Source organism: Lichenostomus cassidix, chromosome W (assembly GCF_008360975.1).
Source record: "Lichenostomus cassidix isolate B80296 chromosome W, HeHo_3.0, whole genome shotgun sequence".
Lineage (NCBI taxonomy): Eukaryota > Metazoa > Chordata > Aves > Passeriformes > Meliphagidae > Lichenostomus > Lichenostomus cassidix.
Window position 1 is genome coordinate 7,069,290 of NC_139510.1, and position 25,962 is coordinate 7,095,251.

At 46.6% G+C, this 25,962-nt stretch overlaps 1 protein-coding gene, 1 long non-coding RNA gene and 1 pseudogene across 3 annotated transcripts in view; 1 reads left to right on the forward strand and 2 right to left on the reverse strand.

The window, feature by feature from the left end:
- The window catches only part of LOC146425413 (zinc finger protein 131-like), a 37,791-nt gene extending 36,287 nt beyond the window's left edge, over positions 1-1,504 (reverse strand). The window contains exon 1 of one of the 2 annotated variants that reach the window (XM_085041603.1): positions 1,231-1,504. The gene's annotated coding sequence lies outside the window, so the exon portion shown is untranslated. The remainder of the gene's footprint in view (positions 1-1,230) is intronic. The other variant, XM_085041602.1, reaches the window with a different exon arrangement.
- LOC146425414 (uncharacterized) overlaps positions 1-25,962 on the forward strand; it is a 442,571-nt gene that overhangs the window by 18,010 nt on the left and 398,599 nt on the right. The window lies entirely within an intron of this gene.
- Positions 22,237-23,742, reverse strand: LOC146425415 (uncharacterized; annotated as a pseudogene).

Genomic DNA, 25,962 nt, shown 5'->3' on the forward strand with positions numbered 1-25,962 from the left:
ACTTTGGAGCAAGAAGTGAAATGCACAGTCCTCAGAGAAAAACCAAGATGCCAAGGAAGGCAGACAGAAGTGATCCAAGTTGACACTTACATGGAGGCTCATATATGAGTGATGAAAACTAGATTAATTCAGTTATTTACCTGGATTTTTCAGTAGACCCAGTTGACTACTGACAATCTTATTAACTTCTGACACTAGATGCATCTCACACAATATGCACACAATTAGCAAATCTGTTCTTATAAATCTACCTCAATGAAGTCATCTTTTTACTTCCACACTCCTGGACTTCAACAGGAACTCCTCTTATTTCAGGCACAAGATATTTGTTTTCTTTGTCTATATGTATTGTAAGCAAATGCAGGCAGGCAAAGCACACAACACAGAACAGCAGACTGAGCACTGGCCAAACCACTGCCATCTCATTGTAGCCACATCAGGAAAGGAGAATGAGGGGTGCTTGGTGGGTAGCAGTAGTTGCTTCAAGATAACACAGACATGAGAACTTCTTGTGCAGTTTTCTATTTATTTTTCTTCAAAAATAGCAACCACAGAGCAAGGACACGAGCCAGCCCCTCAGTTCCCTCTCAATCACATACAAGGCTTCGCTATCACTAAGACAGAGGCGACCAAGGCACCCAAGCCCTGACAAGCAGGACAGGGCACACATTGGGTGTCACACTTCCAAGGGGCAGGAGAGGCCTCACGTTGTCCATAGCGGCTGAGAGGCGGAACTGCGACCCGCCGCCAAAACCCCTTGTAATTCCCGCCGGCTCGAGTCTGCGCGGAGCTCTCGAAAGTAAGGCCGAGGCCCAGCCCTGCCAAAGCCCCTCACAGCCCCGCGGACAGCCGCAGCCCCACTGGCGGGCGCTGACAGTAGTCTGCGCGAACTCCGCCAAACGTAAGGCGGCAGCAGAGCCCGCCCCAGGCGGAGAAGCAAATGCGCGTCCGCCGAGTCTCAAAAGCGGCAGAAGGCCTAGTCAGCGCTGAGTGCCTGCCGGACACAGACACGGGCACTCCGAGAGAGGTGTGCGCAACCATCGGCAGGCGCGAGTATCCCACGAGGGCGCCCCTGAAGAGGGGACCCGACCAGTGCCGGCCCGAACCATGCGTTTAGCAACACCGCCACCTCATAAGTCGTTATTACGTCATCAATGGGCGCATTAAATCGATTCTTTTTCAATTCCTGGCCGGGTCACACTCTGGATGCAGTTCCGCTGGGTAACTCACCGTGAGGAGCCCCTCACCCTGCCGCGCTCACTCTGCCGTTACCGCTTCCTGCTCCCCAGCACGTTGAAAAGCGGGAGCAGGCGCCGACCAATCGCTACTCGCATTCCCGGCCTGCACAGCGTGCGGAAGTGACGGTAGGGTCACCTTTCACACGACAGGGTGCGGAGGTAGTGAGGGGCGTGGTTCGACTGCTCGGAGCACTCTGAGAGTTGTAGTCTGGGATGCGTGCGTGTGTCAGCACCGTATGGCTGCGGGTGGGAAGTGGCCGTTGGGGGTGGGTGACGCCGCCATGAGGCGCCGCAGCTGGGTTGGGCCTGGGAACCGCGGGGGGGAGGGGGCAGGGGGGCTATTTTCCCTAGGATTGGTCCGCCTCCGTGTTGCTAGCTCTCTCTGCAGGGGAGCAGGCAGTGCCCACGCGGGGTGGGGCAGCCGCGGGAACTAGCGGCTCCCACGGTCATTTCGTGCAGTCCCGATCCAAAGCTGCGGTAGGAGCCCTTATGCCAGTGGGTGGCCATTGCGCCTGGCAGGACGGTTTGCTGTGTGCGCGGCCTCGACTGTTCCGCCCCTGGGAGCAACACGGCTGCTTTCTGAACATGAAAGAAAAATGCAATTTAATTCATCATTAGGATAAGATTAAACGCCATCGTTTTTTCCCCAGACTTAAAGTCTCTGCGTTTGCCAGTTTCATAAATGAACCAGCAAGTACGTGCAAGTTACTTGTAACAAAGTGTTGGCAATAATTGGCTGCCTTTACTGTGTTATGGAAATTATAACATAACCACCATAATAGGGTTCAATTATAGGTTTCTGCTGAATCAATAAGTCAAAAGGAGCTTCTTCTATGTAGTCCTTTTTATTAATAGCACTATAGCTTAAGCTGTATGTTTCCAAAGGGACCTTGAACAAAAAAAATCCTATGGCAATTATACCCTTATAATCTCAATTCCCCACCCCTCATGAAACAGTCCAGGCCAGTAATAATATTAGGGTCTTGTGTCTTCTGGTTCTTCATTGAGACATTTCATTGTCTCTAGGCGGGCCATTTCTTCTAGGGTTGTAGTTTCTGTTAATGAATGTAGCTTCCTTATCTTCTGGCTTGAACTGGCTCTGGGGCCTTCTTTTACTTAACTAGGTAAAAGTTCAACATATCTAGGTGGAAGTTCATGGCCTGTGACCTGAGGCTTCAGCAAATGTAACTACTAATGCTAAGCAAGTTATGCTAAACAAGCTCTGTATAAGTAGTATACTGATGCCTATATAATTTGAGTCAGAGTTACAAGGTGCTTATATAGCTTGAGTTATAAGATATCAATATAACCTGAATCATAACTTTCTATATCAATAATCATATACTTATATAACCTGAATTATACCATTTTATATCAATATAACCTGAATTATAGCTTCTTATACCTATATAACCTGAATTATAACCTTTTATACTAATATAACTTGAATTATAACTTTTTATACAATGTAATGGCTATTATATGGTTAACTAGTTGCTTAATGCTGAATAGACAAAAAACTCAACAGGTGGATAGCTTCAAAGGTAAAGAAGTATAGTACTAATGAGAAACTGGCAAATGTAAAGCCAATTAGCCACAGAATACAGAATTTAGACCAGTTAGAACCAGAGAGACCAAGGACCACCATAACTGCGCCTGCTCCCGAGACAAAGGTAAAAAGTTCAGATGCGAAGAACACCCTGAGCCTTCCTCCCAGGGAGACCCCCACGACCACCGTATTGGGGAGACTCAAGCGCAGTGCAAAAGAACTATTTATAACCATGAGATCATGTTATGTAAATTAGTTCTGGCATGTATATGATGATGTTATAGTCTTACTATGTCACTAAGTGAAATTTACTGTATAAATAAACCACAGCACTTGACAAGGGTGAGTTAGGTGGAGAAATCCCCCTCACCTCCAGCACTGCAATAAACAAATACCTGCTCTATAGACATCAGTCTATGGGGTTTTATTTCCAGCCTATTGTGGTGGTTTTGATTGGCTCATAAAATCAGCAAGGTATCTTTAACATTTAAAAGAAATTTAAACTCCTCAGAAGCTGTTGTAGTAGGCTTGAGGAAGTGTTTGAGGGGTGGGGAGTGGCACAAAGATGGTTCTTGTGTGTCTTGAGTGAAAGTTTTGGAAGTTTTTTCATTAGGTCCAGTAGAGCCAATCTCATGGCTCTGAAAGTGATGGACATGCTGCCGGCCAAGTGTAGGCTAATTAGAGATGCTAGTTACGCCTCTGTGAAAACATATTTAAGAAAAAAAAAGTAGTCACGCACTTCTTTTTAGCTAGAGGAGGAGGAGGAAGTGGAGGTAAAAATATGTAAAGGGAGAACAGCATGGAAGACACTAAGGTCAGTAGAGAAGGTGGGGGAGGAGGTGCTCCAGGCACCAGAGCTGAAAACCGTCTGCTAGCTGTGGTGAAGACCATGGGGGGAGCAGGAGGTCTCCTTGTAGCCTATAAAGTCTACAAAAATGCAGAAATTCACTCACAGCCCATGCCAGATGAGCAGGTGGATGCCTGGAGCAAGCTGTGAGCCAGTTAGAGTCTCATTTAAAGAGTTAAAGCTGCAAAGGCCTTGCAAGGGAGAGAAAGGCCTTGCTCCTGGGATGGAAGCAGCCTGGCCTCAGCTCGGGAGAGTCTGCACCTTATGGACAAGAAGACTCATATTGCAGCAGAATTCAGGCGGGATGTTGCTCGTGAGATTGGACCCACACCAAAGAAGTTCCCAGAGGACTGTCTCTCGTGGGAGGGACCCTGTGGCTAAGTAGAGGACCCCTCTCCCTGATGGACTGACCAGAGAAAAAACCCCTTACCCTGCCCCCTGCCCATGTTGTTGGTTTGGAAGGAGGGAGAGGGTGGTGAGCGGAGAGACTGCTTCTTAAGAGAGAGAGGGGGTGAGAGCAGAAAAACTGTCTAGAGAGAGAGAGAGATAAGTAAAAATAAAGAGTATTTGTAGTAGAAGAATTGTGGTGATGAATAGATTTATGGACCTGCTCTATAGACTAAGAAAATACCCCACACCCTGCCCCCCTACCCGAGCTGTTAGTTTGAAAAAGGGAGGGGGGTGAATAAAAAATGGGTTCATAAGAGGGAGGGGGGAGAGTGAACAAAGTGTATGAAAAGCTTATTTTTGCTTTGCATTTATTCTCCAACTCTGTTAGGTAATTAAATCACGTTGCAACTTTAAGTTTAGAGCCTGTCTGCCCTTTTCTTCTGGGCGTTCTCCTACCAGTGTCCTATCTCACTTAACTCATGAGATTCGTGTGTGTTTTTACAATTTTTTTTCTTCCTCTCTCTTGTGCGTCTGCAGCAGGAGAGAGCAGAAGTGCCTGGCGTTTAGTCAGGGTCAAACCCCGACACCTATCTTTTCAGGAATCAATATCAAATCACACAACTGTGAAATCAAAACAAATACATGGGTGTATTCTGATTGCTGAAGGCAAATACAAGTTTGCTCTTATAGATGCGATTTGGAAAGTTATCTTGCTGTATTTTGTGCAAATGAATATGTAGTTTTATGTGATCTGCCAAAATATTCTGGAAGCCTAACTGGTGGAGGCCCTGGGACCCTCAGCCCTTACCAACACCAATCAATACATATGATTCTCTTCAGCTCCCTTCATTACATAACCATCCTTATATGCAGGGCATGCACACAGTGTTGTTTTTCTTTTATAATTTCAGTGGTACTTGAATATCATTAAGTGGTGTCAAAAACTGTACTGAAATACTACTCAGCAAGTCTAAGTGATCCTTTCAGTGGTGCTCAGCTCAGCTCCCATAGTTCCAAGTCCCCACAGCTGAAGAAAACAGCCAAGCACCACCTAACAGCTACAACAGAGCTGCTGGTTTTTTTGGCTGAGGCACCTTAGCAAAAGATAACAAGTGAGCAACACTGGCTGTAACTAGGCCCTCCTGTCTGAATGTTGGCAATATGAAATGCAAATTCTCTTCTAGGCCACAGTCTTCAAGGGCATCCATAGTCAGCCAGGCTTCATGTGTTGCCACCAGATGAAAACGTTAATCCAAATAAACAAGCATAATAATTTAATTTGTCAAAACAGACACAATGTTCACCCTTTCAACAGCCTTTATGTCAATCATGACAACAGAAGAGTTGCTGCATGCAATGACTATATGTTCTTTTGAGCTTGCCATGTGTCGGAGGTTGGGAGGCATTGGAATTTTTTCTCCATCCCTGTTACTAAGCAACAAATGTCTGGGTGATTAGAGCCATCAAGTCTTTTGTAAGAGACAAAAATGTGTGCTGGGTGGGGCAAGGGAACGAGGCAGCCGGCTGTTGGAACTGGGACTCATCCATCAGACACCGGGAGGAAAGGGACTGCTCTTTGCTTCTGGCTGCGACTGCAGGAGATCCAACTGTGCTCTGTCTTCTCCTCCTGGCTGGCCTGGGAGAGCCAGCCCCAGCCCCCTGCTGCCCTGCTTTGCTGCTTCAAGCCGCCTGCCTGCTTCTCAGCCCTCCACCATTACCAGCTGCGTGAAGCTGACCTGACCCTGCGCCACAATGCCACAGCACCACCTGCAGCTGCTCGGCAGTCATCGCACCTGCCCTGCCAAACCGGGAGCTCAACAGCGCCTCTGCTGCTTGCGACCGTGATTACACCACACGGGAAAGTGCTCGGCAGCTCAAAAAGTCATCTGCTATTGGTTTCTGGTTCTATTTGTGGTTGCTATTATTGTTATTGCTTGTTTATAGATACTAGTAAAGAACTGTTATTCCTTTTCCCATACCTTTGCCTGAAAGCCCTTGATTTCAAAATTAAAATAATTCGGAGGGAAGGGAGATCACATTCTCTGTCCTAAGGGAGGGTCCCACCTCTCTTAGCAGGCACCTGTCTTTCAAACCAAGACACCATGTAATTCCTGTGAATGAACTTGTATTATTAACTTTTTCAACACTTTTCCCTATTGCTAAATCTATGGTTACCTTTACCATGTTTGTCCTCTACTAAAAGGGTAAGTGCCTATGAAATTAAGGCAGTCATTCAGCATAGAAGTCCTACATCAAACAAAACATAAATCATAAACCTTCAGTCCAGTTCAAATTCATTTTCATATAGTCTTTAATACAGAAATTCCCAAGAGTCTGTGCAGTGTTTTATAATACAGTAATATAGAAAGAATGCCAATTTCATCAATACTGATGGTTTGTAATGTAATATAAAAAAATTGAAATTAAATTTACATCACTTCTATTTCCTCTTGCTATTGTTTAATAGCCTTGCTAATGTAATAATGTTAATTTTCCTGGCAATAGATCTGTTCAGACAATTGTCTGCTACACCTATTCTTGTTTTCTGGTACAAGGGTTCCCCACCCTGTCACAATTTGTTCCACTGGAAAGGGATACCCCTCCTTCCTGGAAGAGAGTCCCTTTCCCTGCCCCTGGCAATGATGTAATGTGGTATTGAATAACACAGTCTTGGCCATGCCCCCTCCTGCTGATCTGGGCTGGAACCAGGACATTATTCACCCCTTATTCTATACCATCTACTCACCCCCAGATCCTACACCTTCCCCCATATCCATTTATATAAATATACACAAGCACATGTATCATTTCTGTAGTCAATGGCTGTCCCTCCAAGGTGTCTGTTGAGTTTATTTAGTCCATGACTGTGGGTTCTATCCATCCTAGATGTCTTCCAGGGCAGAAGGGCTCGTGTGTTGTTGGCTGGTTGCTGCATCAGGAGCTCCCAACTGGTGTATCTGGAGCAGTCCATCCTCATTGTCCATGGTAGTTATGGCACACAGTGGCAGTGTCATTCAGCAGCCAATATCATACAATTCAACATTACAGACTGTTCTCACCCCAAAATCCAATCCCCTTGAGGTACACATTGTGTTTCCCTGTCCCTCTACATGACCCACCAAGTGCACCCCAGACCTTGAGCAAAAACAATCCCACAGATGGGTTTGCCTTTGCTTAAGGCAGGACTAATCCAAACTGTCTTTCCTAACACATTCCTCATATGCACCACAGGGACTTTATCCCCTTCTACAGTATGTGGAGGTTATGATTGGGCAGAGCCAGCTTGATTGGTACAGCATCTGGTGTTAACTAACCAGGTGGGCTTCGCTAAATGTAGATCCCAATGTTTGAAGGTTCCACCACCCATTGCTTTCAATGTAGTTTTTAACAGTCCATTGTACTTGTGTGAACTGAAATATATGTAGGTAACCAAGACAGCCAAAATCCACAGCTGAAGTGTAAAGAGTAGATTTGTTCCATCACCACACTGGCAAAATGGGGGCACATACACTGCTAAGCTTATTCTATCTTAGCAGGGGCAAAAAGCACTTGGGCCATTCCAGGCCTCACATTTCAAAAAGGTCTGGCACAGGCACAATCCTTCACAAGGCCGTGTTTTAGAATCTCTAAGCTTCTTATCTGTTTTTTCCCCCATCAGGAGGACTTGGCCTGTGAAGAATGTTTTTTAGGTCTTTTACAGCATTCTGTTATCTTCTACAGAAATTCCACTTCTCAAGACAGGCAGAAAACAGCATGAAATTTCCCACACCGAATATTCTTAGCATCCCCCAGCTGCAAGGTCATCTTGAGCAAAAATAACTATTTCTCCCTTCTCACCAAATCTTCTGGTTTTAATCCTTTCTCCCAACAGTACCATTTTTGCAGAGGCTGGTGCCTGATAGGGAATATGATACACCCACTCAATACTGTGCTCTCTGGCCCAGGTGTCTATGAGGCTGTTTTTGAAATGAGTTCCTGTGTGAACCAAATATATGCAGGTAACACCAAGGCAACCACGACCCACAGCTGAAGTGCAATGAGTAGATTTATTCCATCATCTTGCTGACTGGAGGATTCCAAAAACAAATGGAGACACTGCTAAACTCATTTTAGCAGGGGCAAAAAGCGATGGGGCCTGAACCCTGCATTACATACATCAAAGGGCCCAGAGCATGCACAAATCTTCCCCAGGCAGTGTTTTACAATCTCCAAACTTATCTCCCTTCCCCCCTTACAGAGGCCCCAAGCCTATGGGAAGAATGCTTTGAAGTCTTTAACAACTGTCAGAGACTGAAATGTTATGGTTCATGGCTTAAACATTGTTATGAAGGACTTTTGCCCATTATAGCAACACTGTATAATGAAGCTGCACCAACAAAGCTCACCCTACCCTGAATATGCCTCCTGACTGGAACCTTAGACTGTGAGTTAAGCTGCCTAAGGAAACTTCAGATAAGATAAAGGTGACACTTTTGTTCAATCATCTCAGGTCTGGGAAGAGGCAGATAAGGCTAGGGAAGAAGAATGCATCCACAGGAGGGCCAAGCCCAGCAGTGTGGCTAGCACAGGTCTTTCCCATGAGAATTCTTCCTGTGTTTTATAAACAAAGATAAAGTTTGGATGTTGTTAAAAACAGTGTCTCAAGATTTGGACAGTTCAGGCCTGGCCAATCAGACCTAGGGGGAGGTTCCTGACTGACCAATCTGAGTGACCTCTGAAAAGTCTATATAAGTTGGAATCAAATAATAAAAGCTCTCTTTTTTATGCTATGCTGAGAATCCGGGTCTTTTTTCTCTGCTAGCGGCTCAACAGCGACACAGCAGCTGTCCTGAAAATCATCCCTGGCTGGGTTCAGGGTGTGGGAGGCCATACCCCACAGGCTTATCTGATGAGGCCAGTTTACACAGACTACCCCCCAACCAAAGGGGGAAGAGGAGAGTTTTGGGTGTGTGGCATAACGTGGTCAGAGGCAGTGGACACCCATCCTCTGTTACACACACTAGCTCAGCTGTAAAACCCCCCTACCCCAGGGAGGCCACATCCATGGGACATTTATGTGATAGGCAGCTGAGAGGGTATCATAATCCATCAAAGACCCCCTGAAGTGTTCCCCAGACTCATTCCTGAGGCCTTGCACCAGATGACTGCACATGATGCAAAGTGATGCAACTGATCCAGAGTCTGTTGCAAGAGACAGTGTCAAACTTTCTGCCTCCCCCCCCACTTCCCAGGGAGGTACCTGGGCATTCCCACCTGGCCAAAATATATATTAATCCACTGAACTCTATGCTTTTTGGGAGACCCTCACCACCAAGAAAACCAGATGGAGAGAATCAACAGGACACCGTTGGGATCCACAGAGTGGTAATATTTTCTACTTAAACTGTCTGTCACTCTTTCTGTCCCCCCCACACCTTTTTTTCTATTTCATTTTTTCTATTTCAATTTTTCTTTTTCTTTCTCTCTCATTTACTGTTAAATAAAATGATCTTAGCTCTCTCCAAATTTTCTCTACTTTTCTCCTTTCTTTCTCTTTGCCTATTTTACCATCAACAAAGTAAAAGCATCGATTTTTTTGGTACCAACATATAACCTCATTTGAGTTTTAATCTCGTTTCGGGGAATATTCAAACCTGAAGTTTTTTCTGCAATTCACAGAGAGCTCTCTTTGCTCCTCCATAATTAAACGAATTGTAACAACAACATCCTGTTATCTTTTTGAGAAAATTCCACTTCTTTAGTAGACAGAAAACAACCCAAAGCAAACACAAATACATGAATTCTCTCACACTGAGTATTTTCTAACATCTCCCAGGTGCAAGGTTGGTCTCTGAGTGAAAACAATTCTAAAAACAACTTATTTTTCTCTTTCCTTGCCAATCTTCCATTTTTCAACCCTTTCTTCCCCACAGTCTCATTGTCTGACTCAATTCTTTCTGGGGTGCTGCAACAACAGTGGCAGAAACAACACACAAAACCAGAAACCCAATAACAGCCTTCTCTCAACTGTCAAGCACTTTCCCCTTTGGTGTAGTTATGGTCACAGCCAGCAGGGGTGCTGTTGGCCCCTAGTCAGGCCAGGCAGGTGCGATGATTCCCCTGCGGCTGCAGGGAGTGCTGTGGCGCCAGCACAGCCGCCTCTCCACTTGGTTAATGGCAGCTCAGCCAGAGGGGGAGAGAGAGAAAAGGGACTCTGAAAACTCATAGGGAGCAGCCAGTCTCAGTGCCACTCCGGATGACAAAATGGGCTGTAGCAGGAACCTTGGAGCAGCAGGCTGGAACAGCAGAGGAGAGCACACCCGGGGTGGCAAACAAAGGGTAGCAAAAACTCTGGAGCCCGCCAGCAGCTGCGGGGGTCGGGTGGACATGGGGTGTTGGGTTAAAGTGTAGCAAAAAACTTGAAGCAGCAGCAGAAAACAGTGGGGCTGGGCAGCGGCAGCTGGGCTCCTGCAAACAGCTGGGAGACACTCCCTCCAGAGAGGGGAGGGGGTAGGGGTCCCCTTAGCAGTGAGGTTGGATGTTGGAAAGGTCCCAGTTCAACAGCCACTCTTACAAGCAAAGGTTCACCCACAGAAAGGAGAAAAGCAGTGCAGGGCAGAACTCTGCAGTGGCAGCGAATTCTTCCCACAGCAGCAGCAGCACCATCACTCCTCTGACTGAGCCCAGCCCCTCACTTCCCAGCCAAAATTTTGCGGTATCTCTGCACTTCCCGAGAGAAAGCCCCCCAGCTCAGAGACGGTTGCAAACTGCACCCTTACCCCTCCTCCTCCCAGCATATGTTTTGTCTCTTAACTATCATCGTTACCACCTCCAAGGCAACAAATGGGAGAAAATTCCCTGAGAAAAAGAAAAAAAAAAAAATCCTAATCTCCAACAGGGGCCATGTTGCCACAAGACTTGGTTTTCAAGATGGTGTTCCAGGCAGTGGCATAAGGCACAGGGTAGGTCTCCAGCCATCCAGTGGTTGTTTCCACCATCATCAGCACATAGTGCTTGCTTTGGCAGGTTTGCAGCAGTGTGATGTAATTGATCTGCCAGGCCTCCCCATATTTATATTTCGACCATTGTCCCTCTTCTGCCACAGTTCTTGGCTCAGCAGCAAGACATCTTCTCCTCTCTCCCTTGGTGGATAGGTGTAATGCAGTTTCTCAACTGCAAAGTACCATCAAGTTCCCCTTCCTGCAAGGATTCCAACAGACCCTGGCCACGGTGTCTCCACTCTGCTCCACCCTCTGTTCCATCTCCCTGAGCAGATGCTATGGTTGCATATTGTGGGTGTGGAGAATCACTGTGGAATAGGTTTCGAGCATTCCAACTGCATTCCATCCAGGGAGCAACAACTGTATTTTACCCTATAATTCCCATACCATTTTAACTTCTGTTAGGATCTGAATATAACTTCTCAGTTATCTCTAATTTTACCCCCAGCCATCTTTCCACATAATCCACCCCATGATTATAGTCATTCAAGCTCCACAATATCCAAATGGATTTTGAGAATGTTTCACACTTTATTACCACATGGATTGTCTAGCACATTTGTGGTGCTTGGGTTGTCTAGTATTAGTGGGGGTAGCTGGCAGGCTAATTGTTTCATAATCATCTAAACTTTAACATACAATACAATTACTAGAACAAAAAGCAAAAGGGTTAACATCAACAAAATGACAACAGGGTGAAGCACTCTGCTGAGAATTCTGGTAGCTGTTGGTGACCATCTGGCAGGAGCAGTCAAGGCAGGGCGGCTGGGCTGGGGTCACTCCGTGTGTCCTCCTCCTGGCTCAACATGGTTAATGGCAGCTTGAGCTGGAGTGGGGTCACTCTGCTCCACGTTCTCTCAGCATGATACCTCTGGCTCTCTGACAGTAGCCACGGAATTCCCCCTTGAGCAGCCCAAAAATGGCTACTGCAGTTTTTTCCAAGTCAGGGGAAAATAAGAAAAAAACCCCTTTTCCTGAGCACACATTGAACCGCCTGCAAAACAAACACCATGTCACCCCGAAATGTGAGAGTGTGAGAGTGAGCCTGGGTTGGCAGCTTTTGAAAAAATGCTCATGGGCAAGCAGACTCCCTTCCTGCCCCCCCCCCTTCCTCTGTGACATACAGGGTCCCTGGCTGTGGAGTCTTAAAGATACAGTAATAATTTTTGGGCCCAGATGATTTTGGGATACATTATCATTATGAAACACCCCAAGACACACAGTATAGTTAGATTCTAAAAATTGATAGGATATAACAAGAGCTGAATATATAAAATCACATCCTGTAATTTCAACAAAGTTACGAGCACAGATATTAGAGTGATTACTTGTATCTACAATAACACTATCCACAAATACAAAATCATAAGGGGTTCTCATGCAAGTGCATCCTTTACCAATATACATAAGTACCATTTCCAGGTTTTCATTGGGATGAATCTCAAAAAGACAAACATTTTGCTCAGTGTCAAGACAAATGTCTTGAGTTTTAATGGTGTTATTTACACAAATGAATCCTTGTTGCTTTTGTGCAATGCACGCATTGACATCAATAGTCTGTTATTTATTTCCATCTTTTTGGGCCCATACTTTATGCTCCAGAGGATATAGTTCCATTGTGAATTAATCCTAATGCAATGATTTGGTATATTTCATGTACCAAAGGATTGTGTATTGATAACACAAAAGCTGTGGTTGTATTGCTGATGGGATCATACGTAAAATTGACTAGGTACCACCAAGACTGGAATTTCTTTTTAAATTCAATTGTATAATCCCAAATTGTTTTTAAACTTTCAATGGGTAAGGTATCTTCTTCAACTTCCCTTATGATTGTGATGCCTTAAATGCTGATAAAAATTTGAGACACAGACACGCAGTATAGGAAAAGGGTATTACCTTGGTTTAATAGGATTCCAGGTGCACCACGACGACTTGAGCCCCCACGATATCCCCCGTATACAATTTATGGACCCCCTAGATTAGCATACTTATCTAAAAGTCTCCAACGAGAAGTCTAACAAATGAAGTAATTGCCCCCTTATTAAAATTACCTCCCCCCAAAAAGGTTACAACTTAGTTTACAAAAACATGTCTCAGTGATGGGGCTCTGTTCAAGGTTGGTGCCCCATGCTCTTGAGATTGTGGGGATGTTTCATCTTCCCCAAAGAATTCTGAGCAGGGCAAGGGTACAAGGGTTATAAACATGTAAAGTTGAGATACAGGAAGTAAAAAATACAAGAATGAGGAAAGGTAAAAGGATATATAAAAAGAGTGTAAAAGTATAATGAAAAAGGACAAAAACCCATCAGGCATCAATTGCAGCTGTATCAATTGATGGGCTTTTTCATTAATTTCCTCCCACTGAGGTAATATGTTTGTTAGAAACCATTGATTGGTTCCCAAAACCAAAAGGAAAGATCGTAGAGTGTTTCAGTTGTCTTGGTTTGAAAGACAGGTGCTTGCTAAGAGAGGTGGAACCCTCCCTTAAAATAGGGAATGTGACCCTCCTTTCCTCTGAATTATTTTAACTTTGAAATCAAGGGCTTTCAGGCAAAGGTATGGGGAAAAAAAAACCAGTTCTTTACTAGTATCTATAGCAGAGTAGACAAGCAATAACAAGAATAACAAGAACAAACAAAACCAGAGGAAAAAAAACAGTGACAGATGTCTTTTGGGCTGCCAAGCACTTTCCCATTTGGTGTAATCATGGTCGCAAGCAGCAGGGGCGCTGTTGAGCTCCCTGTGGGCAGGGCAGGTGCGATGACTCCTAAGCAGCTGCAGGTGGCGCTGTGGCGCAGGATCAGGTCGGCCTCATGCAGTTGGTAGTGGCGGGCAGGCTGGGAAGCAGGCAGTGCGCGGCAGGCAGCTCGGAGCGGCAAAGCGGGGGGGGCAGGGGCAGGAGCAGGGGCTGGCTCTCCTGGGCTAGCCAGTGAGGTGGCAGGGACTGTGCAGTCACAGCAGACACCGTGGTGTTTTTCGGTGAAAACGGGGTGCACGGCAAGGACAGCTGGACTTCCCCAGCAGCTGCTGCAAAAACGCAGCTGGGAAAAAATGCATGCTCCTGGTGGGGAAAGAGGTTGAATCCCATGCCTTTTCCCAGCAAAAGCTCACCCAGCCAGGAGGAGAAAACAGAGCACAGTTGGATCTCCTGCAGTCACAGCCAGAAGCCAAAAGCAGTTGCTTTTCCTCCCGGTGTCTGACAAACGAGTGCCGGTCTCAATGGCCAGCGTGCCTCTTCCTCTTGCCCCACCCAGCCACAGGCTTTGTCTCTTACAAAAGAATTGATGGCTGTGAGCACCTAGATATTTATTGCTTAGTAAAAGGGATGGAGAAAAAATTCCAATGCCCCCAACCTCTGACATCAGTTTATTTAGGTCACTAGTTATTATGACTCGTTTGTTCATTAGTACCTCAGATTCCATGCCATTTAGAACTCCCAATCCTGTTCCCAGGATGCCAGTCACATCCCTTCTGGTTCACCTGGAGGAAGTGAAAGCTTGTTTGTGCAACCATGCTGTCCATCCTGCATAAGAAGTTTTCAGGCTGGTTGGATTGTGGAAACATTATTCTACATCAACAGCTCAACTTGTCTGAGAGACCATGTTGGGTTAAATAACATTTGCTGTTGACCTGTATTTTTGATTGAGTAGGGACCGATTCCTGATGACTTTTTGTCTTTTCTTTTTATACCCTTTTTTATACATTTTTATACCCTATCCCTCTCCTTGTACCCTTCACAAACACTCCTTGTATCTTAGCCCCACATGTTTATAACTCTTGTAGTCTGATATTTAGCTTAGTTTGGGGGTTCTTCAAAGGGGAAGATGAAGCATTCCTGCTATCTCAAAACTAGAGGCTCCAACCTTGGACGGAGCCTCCTCTCTGGAACACGTTTTTGTAAATTAGGCTGTAGTCTCATTGGGGGGGGATTAATTAGAATAGGGGGACAATTACTTCATTTATTAAGTTTCTTATTGGGGGATTTTAGATAGATATGCTAATTTGTGAGGTCCATAAATTTGTATATGCATTGTACACAGGTGTTTCCACCTTTGATGAGTGTGCACCTAGGATCCTATTAGAACCAAGGTAATACCCTTTTTCTCTTTACTGCCGTGTCTGCTTCATATTTTTACCAGCCGATAAGGCATCAGTTCTTGGTGAGCCAGCCAGGAGAGAGGAACCCCAAAATCAAGTTCTGGATCAAGAAACACCCTGCTACACCCACCCCCCCCCTCCACTCGCCAGCACTACGGGAGGAAAGCGGCGATCCAGGATTGCAAAAACCAGTGAGTTTCCGAAAGACCTACCACAGAAACACAGCAGGAAAGATGAGATCAAAGGGGAATGGTTTTATTGTGAGCTAGTATTTAGGGGAGATCTCCAGGGGATAGGGTGGGAGCGTGGCCAAGGGGAGCCATAAAAGGAGGGGCTTAACAACCCATTCCGCTCCCGCAGGGGGGTTGTGAGGAGAGAAGGATGCTACTTGTTATCACTTACAGGAGCCACAGGGCAGTTCAGGGTAGCCTGTGGCTTGCAGGTTGGGGGCGTGAGTTAAACTTCCAAAGGTCAGTGGTTTGAACCCCACCAGGGTTTCAGGTGTGCGTGCTCTTTCGGTCTTTCGCTTTCCTTACTCTGCTGTGGTGTGGGAACTGCTGGTTCAATTCTTGCGCCAGACTCTGGGCTAAGAGTTTTCTTTCCGGCTATTTCTTTTCTGTTTATAGACAAAACATGGGTGGTGCATCTTCTGCTAACCAAAAAATCCTGCGGGAATCCCCACTGGGTCTAATCTTAAAAATCTGGCACGTCCTAACAGGGAAAAGAACCCCTCTGAACACAGGGGAACTATGCCCTTGTTGTGGGTATGGCCTGTTTTAAAACTTAGTGGGGGAGGGAAGTGGCCTCGGTTTGGTAGTTTGGAAAATGAATTAATCACAGAATTACTGGTAGAACTTCGGGCGCAGGGGAGGTTTGATGAGCTGAGGTATGCGGAATTGGTTTCTATATTCCTGAATCGGGAGGAGGCATACAAACAAACGAAAAAGAGCTGCTTTCAGATGGCTTTACAAAGAAGAGAAAAGGAAAAAGATAGAAAAAAGAAGCTTCCAACCAGAGCTGAAAAGATAGACAAGACAGAGGTGGATTTGATAGTGCCTGCCTTGCAGGGGAGAGTATCATACCCCTTGCCGCTACAGGGGCCAGCCGGACCAGTGGGGATGAGGGGTGGCTGGCCCCCTCCCCCACCGCTGCTGCTGCCATCAGACCTCCTCCGCACCGGGCCGATGCGGTGCTGGGGGTGGGAGATAAGTGGCTGCTGCTGCCACCAGCTCCACTCCCCCCTCCCACAGTGGTACTGGGGGTGAGGGATGGCTGGCCACCTCACCCTTCGCTGCCACCCTCCCCAAACTGCCCTGAAGGTGGAGGCAGGGGAGGAGCAGGGACGAGTCCAGGCGGGGAGGGAAGTGCGTCTGCTGCCGGCCCCTCCCAGGCTCAGAAAAGAGGGAGCTGAGGGCGACACCTGCTCCACCGCGCGGTCAGTGGCAGGGCTGAGGGAGAAATAGCACCAATTAAAAGCGAGCCAGATTAATCCAGTGCAGATAGCTCAGAGGAGGAGGAGACTGGGTCTGGGGCCACAGCCACAGCAGCCACCGGACTTATTGGGAAGAAGAGGAGAAAGATAACCCGGGAAGTCATAGGGGCAGCTAGTCTGGTAAATAAACACACCAAATCTAAGAGGGATGAACCGAGAAAGAAGGAGGCTGTCCTAAAAGTACCTTTGAGGCAGGCTGTCGGAAATCAAAGGGTGATTTATCTAAAAACACCATTCTCCCTTGAAGAACTACAGCAGTGGTCTGTGTTAAATACTTTAAAGGAAAAACTGAGTCAAGATACTGTAAATGTGACCAGTGTCACAGGACTAAGTGAAACAAGGCCTTTCTTCCAACCTTTAAAATTTAAACTGGAAAAACACTGGGTGACTCATCAATTTCTATATATGCCAAATTCCCCAAAGCCATTATTGAGCAGAAATTTATTAGAAAAATTAAAAGCAGAATTGAAATTTTCCAAAGAGAAGGAATGTGTCCCGGATTAGAGACAAATTTTCCTAGGTGGAGAGTGCTGTGAACAAACGCCTCCCTGAAAGCCAAGGGCTTCTGGCACCCCCTCCCCCACCACAACAGAATTTCTTAGATGAAAGTGAAAAAAACCCTATTTATTTAACAGAACACACATAGTGCCCCGCAAGGCACAGGGGAAGGGGTAAACAGGGGGAAAGGAGTTATTAAACCTGAGTAAACAGCTGGTGAACTTTAGTGTCCTTTGCCTCAGATGTAGTTTCCCCTCTCCGGGGGTCCCCAGGGGGGCTGGGTGGAGTTGCTCTGGTTGCTCCCTGGAAGATTCTCGTCTGCCGTCCTCCAGTGCTCCTCGGGTTTTTCCGGGCAAGAAAGCAAATCGAAAAGAAAAGGGTCCAAAAGGAGACGATGAAGAAGCAATCCCAGGGAAAACTAGCAGCCCTGACAGCAGCCACAGCAGCCAGCCCAAGGAATGTTCTTTCGTCCCCCCTTGTTCCCCAGAAGAGAAGCTTGGGGAAGAGTTTCATAACAACCCGCGCTTCTCGCAGCTGCTGAACGTAGTTAAAGCTACAGGACCACATTTCTGAGCATACAAGCAAATGATAGGGAATACAGGATTATCATAACATCACCCCAAGACATTCCACCCCTTATTCCATATCGTTGGCTTAAAGCCCACTCTAATATGTTTCAACTCTAAACACACATGTATACATATATACATATATACATATATACATATATACATATATACATATATACATATATACATATATACATATATACATATATACATATAGCTTTATACAAATAGTGGCAGTGTCATTCGGTAAGCAGTGGTACGTAGGCATCCCAACATTATACATGGCCCTCACCCAAAATTAAATCTCTCTGAGGGACACATCGCGTTTTCCATCTTCCTGCATTACCCACTAAGTACACCCTGGTCCCTGAGCAAAGACAACCCCATGGATGGGTTTCTTTTCACGTGAGGCGGAATTAATCCAGACAGTTTTTCCTAACAAGCCTCTGGCATGTTGTCAGAGTTTGGGGAAGGCGTAGAATTTTTCTCCGTCACTGTTACTAAGCAACAAATAGTTGAATGTTTTAGAGCCATCAAGTCTTTTGTAAAAGACAAAAGGTGTGCTTGGGCCGGGCAGGGTAAGGGAAGAGCGGGCTCTTGGAATGCTCTCTCGTGGTCCGGGCTCTTGGAATGCTCTCTCGTGGTCCGGACGCTGGGAGGAAAGGCTGCTCTTTGCTTTTTTTCAGCTGTGACCAGAGGAGATCCGGCTGTGCCCTGTTTTTTCTCTTCTCCTGGCTGGGTGAGCTTTGATTCAACCTTTCTTCCCACTGGGAAGGGCACGTTTCCCCGGGCTGCGTTTTTCTCGCGGCTGCTGCCGGGAGAGTCCGGCTGCCTCTGCTGCCTGCCCCCCCGCCCTCTGCCGCATGGGACCGCGGCATCTGCTGTGACTGCAGAAATCCTTGCTGCCTCGCTGGCTGGCCGGGGAGGGAGAGCCGGCTCATACCCCTGCTGCCCTGCTTTCTCGCTGCTCCGAGCTGCTTTGCGAGGAGCTGACCTCGCGCCACAGCGCCACCTGCAGCCGCTTGGGAGTCATCACACCTGCCCTGCCCGGCCGGGAGCTCAACAGCGCCCCTGCTGCTTGCAACTGTGATTACACCACTCGGGAAAAGGCTCAGCAGCTCACAAGTCATCTGTTATTGGTTTTCTGGTTCTAGTTGTGGTTGCTATTATTGTTATTGCTTGTTTATAGATACTGGTAAAGAACTGATATTCCTTTTTTCCCATACCTTTGCCTGAAAGCCCTTGATTTACAAAATTAAATAATTCGGAGGGAGGGGAAAAAAAAATCACATTCTCTGTCCTAAGGGAGGGTTCAACCTCTCTTGGCAGACACCTGTCTTTCAAACCAAGACACATGTACTGCTGGGACCTTGTCTCAGTCTACTGTATGCAGGGGCTCAGATTGGGCAGGACCTGCTTGGTTGATGGAGCCTCGGGTATTAACTAACCAGGTGGCCTTTGCTAAATGCCGCTCCCAATTTCTGAAAGTCCCCCCATACAGTGCCTTCAAAGTGGTTTTTTACAGTCCATTGTACCATTCCACTTTGCCAGCAGCAGGTGCATGATATGGGATATGATACATCCACTCAATGCCATGTTCCCTAGCCCGGGTGCTTATGAGGCTACTTTTAAAATGAGTTCCGTTATCTGACTCAATTCTCTCAGGGGTACCATGCCTCCACAGGACTTGGTTTTCAAGGCCCAGGATGGTGTTACGGGCAGTAGCATGAGGCACAGGGTAGGTCTCCAGCCACCCAGTGATGGCTTCTACCATTGCGAGCATGTATCGCTTGCTGTGGCAGGTTTGAGGCAGTGTGATGTAGTCAACCTGCCAGGCTTCCCCATACGTGTATTTTGACCACCACCCACCATACCACAGGGGTTTCACCTGCTTGACATGCTTGATCTCAGCACACATCTCACAGTTATGGATAACCTGGGAGATACAGTCCATGGTTAAATCCACCCCTCAGTCTTGTGCCCACTTAGAGGTGGCATCTCTGCCTTGATGGCCTGAGGCATCATGGGCCCATCGAGCTAGGAACAAGTCTCCCTTATGCTGCCAATCCAAGTCTACCTGGGACACCTTTACCTTTGCAGCCTGATCTACCTGTGCATTGTTTCGGTGCTCCTCATTAGCTCGGCTCTTGGGGACATGGGCATCTACATGGTGGACCTTCACAGGTAGTTTCTCTGCCTGGACAGCGATGTTTTTCCACTCTTCAGCAGCCCAAATTAGCTTTCCCCTATGCTGCCAATCAGCCTTTTCCATTTTTCCAGCCAACCCCACAGAGCATTGGCTACCATCCATGAATTGGTGTAGAGGTAGAGCTTTGGCCATTTCTCTCTTTCAGCAATGTCCAGGGATAACTAAACAGCTTTGAGCTCAGCGAGTTGACTCGATCCACCTTCTCCTTCCATAGCTTCTGTGACCCGTCATGTGGGGTTCCATACGGCTGCTTTCCATTTTCGTTTTGTCCCAACAAGACGACAGGAATCATCAGTGAAAAGACCATAGCGTGTTTCATCTGCTGGCAGTTGGTTGTATGGTGTAGCTTCCTCTGCATGAGTCACCTGTTCCAGCTCCTCTTCCTCAATCAGATGAAAATTTTCACCTTCAGGCCAATTTGTAATTATTTTCAAAATCCTGGGGCGATTCAGATTTCCCATAGAGGCACGCTGTGTGATAAGGGCAATCCATTTGCTCCATGTGCCATTGGTGGCATCGTGAGTAGAGGGAACCTCTGCTTTGAACATCCACCCCAGCACCAGTAGTCGGGGTGCCAGGAGGAGTTGTGCTTCAGTACTGATTACCTCTGAGGCGGCTTGGACTCCTTCATAGGCTGCCAAGATTTCTTTCTCTGTTGGGGTGTAGTTGGCTTCAGACCCTCTGTAACTTTGGCTCCAGAATCCCAGTGGACGACCTCGAGTCTCACCAGGCACCTTCTGCCAAAGTCTCCAAGACAAACCATGGCTCCCAGCTGCAGAGTAAAGCACATTTTTTACCTCTGGTCCCATTCTGACTGGGCCAAGAGCTACAGCATGAGCAATCTCCTGCTTGATCTGTGTGAAAGTTTGCTGCTGTTCAGGGCTCCAGTGGAAATTTTTCTTATGGGTAACCAGGTAAAGAGGACTCACTATTTGGCTGTACTCAGGAATGTGCATTCTCCAAAAGCCTATGGCTCCCAGGAAAGCTTGTGTTTCCTTCTTGTTGGTTGGTGGAGACATTGCGGTGATTTTATTGATGACCTCAGTGGGAATCTGATGCTGTCCATCTTGCCACTTCACTCCCAGGAACTGGATCTCTTTGGCTGGTCCCTTGACTTTGCTCTTTCTGATGGCAAAGCTGGCTTCCAGGAGAATCTGGATGATTTGCTCTCCTTTCTCAAACACTTCTTCTGCCGTGTTCCCCCACACAATGATGTCATCAGTGTACTGCAGATGTTCTGGAGCCCCACCCTTTTCCAGTGCATTCTGGATCAATCCATGGCATATGGTGGGACTGTGTTTCCACCCCTGGGGCAATCGGTTCCAGGTATACTTCACGCCCCTCCAGGTGAAGGCAAACTGAGGTCTGCACTCTGCTGCCAGAGGAATGGAGAAAAATGCATTTGCAATGTCAATAGTGGCGTACCACTTTGCTGCCTTGGACTCCAGCTCATACTGGAGCTCCAACATGTCCGGCACAGCAGCGCTCAATGATGTAGTCACATCATTTAGGGCACGATAGTCCACAGTCAATCTCCATTCTCCTTCAGATTTTCGCACAGGCCAGATGGGGCTGTTGAAGGATGAATGGGTCCTGCTGACCACCCCTTGGCACTCTAGCTCACGGTTCAGCTTGTGAATGGGAATCACAGTATCTCGATTTGTTCGGTACAGCCAGCGATGCACGATTGAGGTTGCAATCGGTACTTGTTGCTCTTCCCCTTTCAGGAGTCCTACTGCAGATGGGTTCTCTGTCAGTCCAGGCAAGGTGTTCAATTGTTTAATGTCCTCTGTCTCTACAGCAGCTATCCCAAATGCCCACTTGAGTCCCTTTGGGTCTTTGAAATACCCATTTCGGAGGAAGTCTATGCCCAGAGTACATGGGGCCTCTGGGCCAGTCACAATGGAATGTTTTTTCCACTCTTTTCCAGTCAGGCTCACCTCAGCTTTCACCAGGGTCAAGTCTTGTGATCCTCCTGTCATGCCTGCAATAGAAACAGGTTCTGCCCCCACATATTGCGATGGAATTATCATGCACTGTGCACCAGTGTCAACCAAAGCCTCGTATTTTGGTGGTTCTGATGTGCCAGGCCACCGAATCCACACAGTCCAAAAAACATGGTTTTCCCTGGCCTCTACCTGCCTAGAGGCAGGGCCCTTCTAACACTGGTGGGCATGTGTGTTAGAGGTTCCTTCAAGGGGATCGGACATGTTGACTGGAGCTACTTCCCTTCTGGTGGAGTTCCCTCTCTGAGTCTTGCCCTCCTTCAATTCACGCACTCGTCATGCCAGAACAGCGGTGGGTTGTCCATCCCACCTCCTCATGTTTTCTCCACTTTCACACAGGAAATACCACAACTCATGTCAAGTGGTGTATCCGTTTCTCATAGCTGAGGAGCATCTGTGTGGGGTAACAGAACCTCTGATCTGTACTGCCGAAATTTGGAGAAGGCTGTCTTTAATCTCCTTACTGAGTTTCTCATGATTCTCCTCTATCTTATCTTCTAGTTTCTGCAGATGTGTTTCCACAGCTGAGATTCTTGCATTCGTTGGGCTATGCACGGCATCTGCATATGCTCGGAGGTTCCTTGCCATATCAAACACGGTCTAATGCCTGTCATCTTGTTTCATCATTGCTAAAGCAGAAGCATATTCTGGTGGCCCAAGTCGTATGAGTTTCTGCCACACCACAGGTGTACATTCTACTGCATCTGGATCCACAAACGGGGCTGGGTTTGCTATGTCCTCTGGGAGGACAATCTCTACCAACGCCATTTCTCTCAAGCGTTGAATCCCTTGTTCTATGGTCCTCCACAGGGTTTGTTGTATATAGAGATCCTCAGGGCATAGGTATCTTTCCCTTGCACCTTTGATAATTCGCTTCCAGAGGCTGCAAGAGTCAGCCCCATCCCGTGCTGCTCGGTTGATATCTGGGTCACATGACACGGTCCCTAAATGCCTTGCCTCAGTATCGTCTAGAAGTGTAACATCGCATGCAACATCCCAAAGACGGACTAACCAACTAATTATAGATTCATCTTTTTGTTGAACGTAATCTTTTCTTAGGCCATGAAGATCTCTCAGATTCATGGATTCGACAATGATCTCTGACTCAGTTGTTGACTTTGATGATTCCTTCCCACTGTCACCTGGGCGATCAGTCTTGACTTGGGTTTTCTTGCTTCTCGTAACAGGAGCAACTGCCACTGGCTTAGGCTCCCCGTCTTCCTGTACTATAGTATCTGACAATGTACGATAAGCATATGCCAAGGCCCAACTTATTGCACTGCAGTTGTCTCTGCACTTCTCTTTCAGATACTTCCCCACCTCAGCTGGTCTCGGGATTTGTCCAGGGAGAAACTCCCAATCTATTGGGTCAGAGAATTTCTTTAAAGTTTTACCTATGTCCTCCCATACTCCACACCATTCAAATTTTCCCACATCTGGGTCAGATGTCTGCTCCTGCTCAGCCCCTCTGGACCTCTCAACCCTCATTCTGGAAAAGCAGAACACCATATATATGGAAACTACCGGGTAAAACACCTGTACTACCAGGTTAATGGTCTCTTTAACATCCAGGGGAAATTGACCATTCTCAAAAGGTGATGTACCAGATTTAAAGGGAATGAAATAGGTGAAGAACCAGGAAGCTTCATCCTCTGCTTCTCTATCAGGTTGGGTAATATTACCAACAAAACCCCAAAACAAGCTATTAAAACTAGGAGAGGAAAGCAACAGAGCATGTACATTTTTAACTGTTTCCAATACCTTTTATAGATCATCAATACCACACACATTACTATAACAAGCCGGAGTTGTGTCCCTGATCTGTGAAAATTATACATTAGCGACAAAATTGCCCCTACCTGTTGGTAGGGAAACAGGCCTACATGCCAGATAGACAGTATCACATCAAACAACCTCCCATCAAACAACATGGTGACTACTGATTGCTGTAATCCAATACAAAGTGTTTAAAACCAGAATGTAATTATGAAGGGTTTTTTTCCTTTTTTCACTTTCTCTAGCCCCACATTGGGCACCACATATTGTCCCGGATTAGAGACGAATTTTCCTAGGTGGAGAGCGCTCCAAACAAACGCCTCCCTGAAAGCCAAGGGCTTCTGGCACCCCCTCCCCCACCACAACAGAATTTCTCAGATGAAAGTGAAAAAACCCTATTTATTTAACAGAACACGCATAGTGCCCCACAAGGCACAGGGGAAGGGGAAAACAGGGGGAAAGGAGTTATTAAACCTGAGTAAACAGCTGGTGAACTTTAGTGTCCTTTGCCTCAGATGTAGTTTCCCCTCTCCGGTGGTCCCCAGGGGGGCTGGGTGGAGTTGCTCTGGTTGCTCCCTGGAAGATTCTCGTCTGCCGTCCTCCAGTGCTCCTCGGGTTTTTCCGGGCAAGAAAGCAAATCGAAAAGAAAAGGGTCCAAAAGGAGACGATGAAGAAGCAATCCCAGGGAAAACTAGCAGCCCTGACAGCAGCCACAGCAGCCAGCCCAAGGAATGTTCTTTCGTCCCCCCTTGCTCCCCAGCAGAGAAGCTTGGGGAAGAGAATCAAAGCAACCCGCGCTTCTCCCAGCTGCTGAACATAGTTAGAGCTACAGGACCACATTTCCGAGCATACAAGCAAATGATAGGGAATACAGGATTATCATAACATTACCCCAAGACAGAATGAAAGTAATAATTCCTGCATCTAAATTTGTCGAAGCAGCTACTATTCTACATGAATGTTGTGAAGAAATTCCTAAAGAAGTTGATGCTGTCATCCCAATAGTATGGGCCAGTGATTTTCCCGGGAGATCCAAAAGAGCTGAACCCATGAGTATTGCACTCAAAGCAAGGGCAACACTGGTAAGGCAGAAACAGTACCCTCTGAAATTAGAAAGTCGTAGGAAACTAGCACCCGTAATTGAAAAATTTCTTAAATTTGGGTTGCTAGTGGAATGTGAATCTAAATACAACACACCCATCCTGCCAGTGAAGAAGGCTAATAGTAAGAGTTACAAATTAGCGCAGAATTTAAGGGCAATTAACAAAATCACAGAGGACATACATGCAGTTGTACCAAACCCCAACATTTTTTGACCACACTGACAAATGAACTAGGGTGGTTCACAGTATTAGATCTCAAGGATGCCTTTTTCTGGATTTCTATAAGTGAAAGTCATCAAGAACTCTTTGCTTCTTAGTGAGAAAATGCTGAGATAGGAAGAAAGACTCAACTCACCTGGACAGTGCTACCCCAAGGGTTCAAGAACAGCAAAACTATATTTGGATATCAGCTGTCAAAGGAACTAGAGGACCGGAGAAAACAAGAACCAAGAGGAGAAATGCTTCAATATGTTGATGACATCCTGATTGCAGCCAATACACAAGATGACTGCATCCAGCTCACTCTAAGTCACTCTAAGTCTTTTGAATTTTTTCGGCTTAGGCGGATATCGAGTCTCAAAAGACACATGTTGCCGGAAAAAGAGTAGTTAACTTGGGGCTGGAAATTTTCCATGGCCATCGACAACTCAGCAAAGAATGGAAAGAAGCTATCTGCCGACTTCCAGAGCCCCACATGGTGAGAGAGATGCAAGCTTTCTTGGTATGGTAAGTTGGTGTTGACTTTGGATAGCAAGGTATGGAATACTAGTAAAACATCTGTATGAAGCCCTTAATACAGCTGAAAAATGAACCATCAAGTGGACAGAGAAAGCAAGGGCTGCATTTAAACAACCAAAACATTCCTTGATGTCTGCTCCAGCTCTGGGACTGCCAGACATAACTAAGCCCTTTGAACTTTTTACATACGAGCAGCAGAATGTTGCTCTAGGGGTGCTGGCATAGCACCATGGGGACCAGTGAAGAGCTGTAGCCTATTTTTCAAAACAGCTAAACAATGTTAGCCAAGAGTGGCCTGGGTGTCTGAAAGCTGTGGCGGCAACTGTCATCCTAATAAAGGAGGCTTGTAAACTCACCCTTGGGCAGCACATTGTCGTGTATGTACCCCACACCGTGATCTCTGTGCTGGAGCAAAGGGGGGGGACACTGGCTATCCCCTAGCAGAATGCTCAAATACCAATCTGTT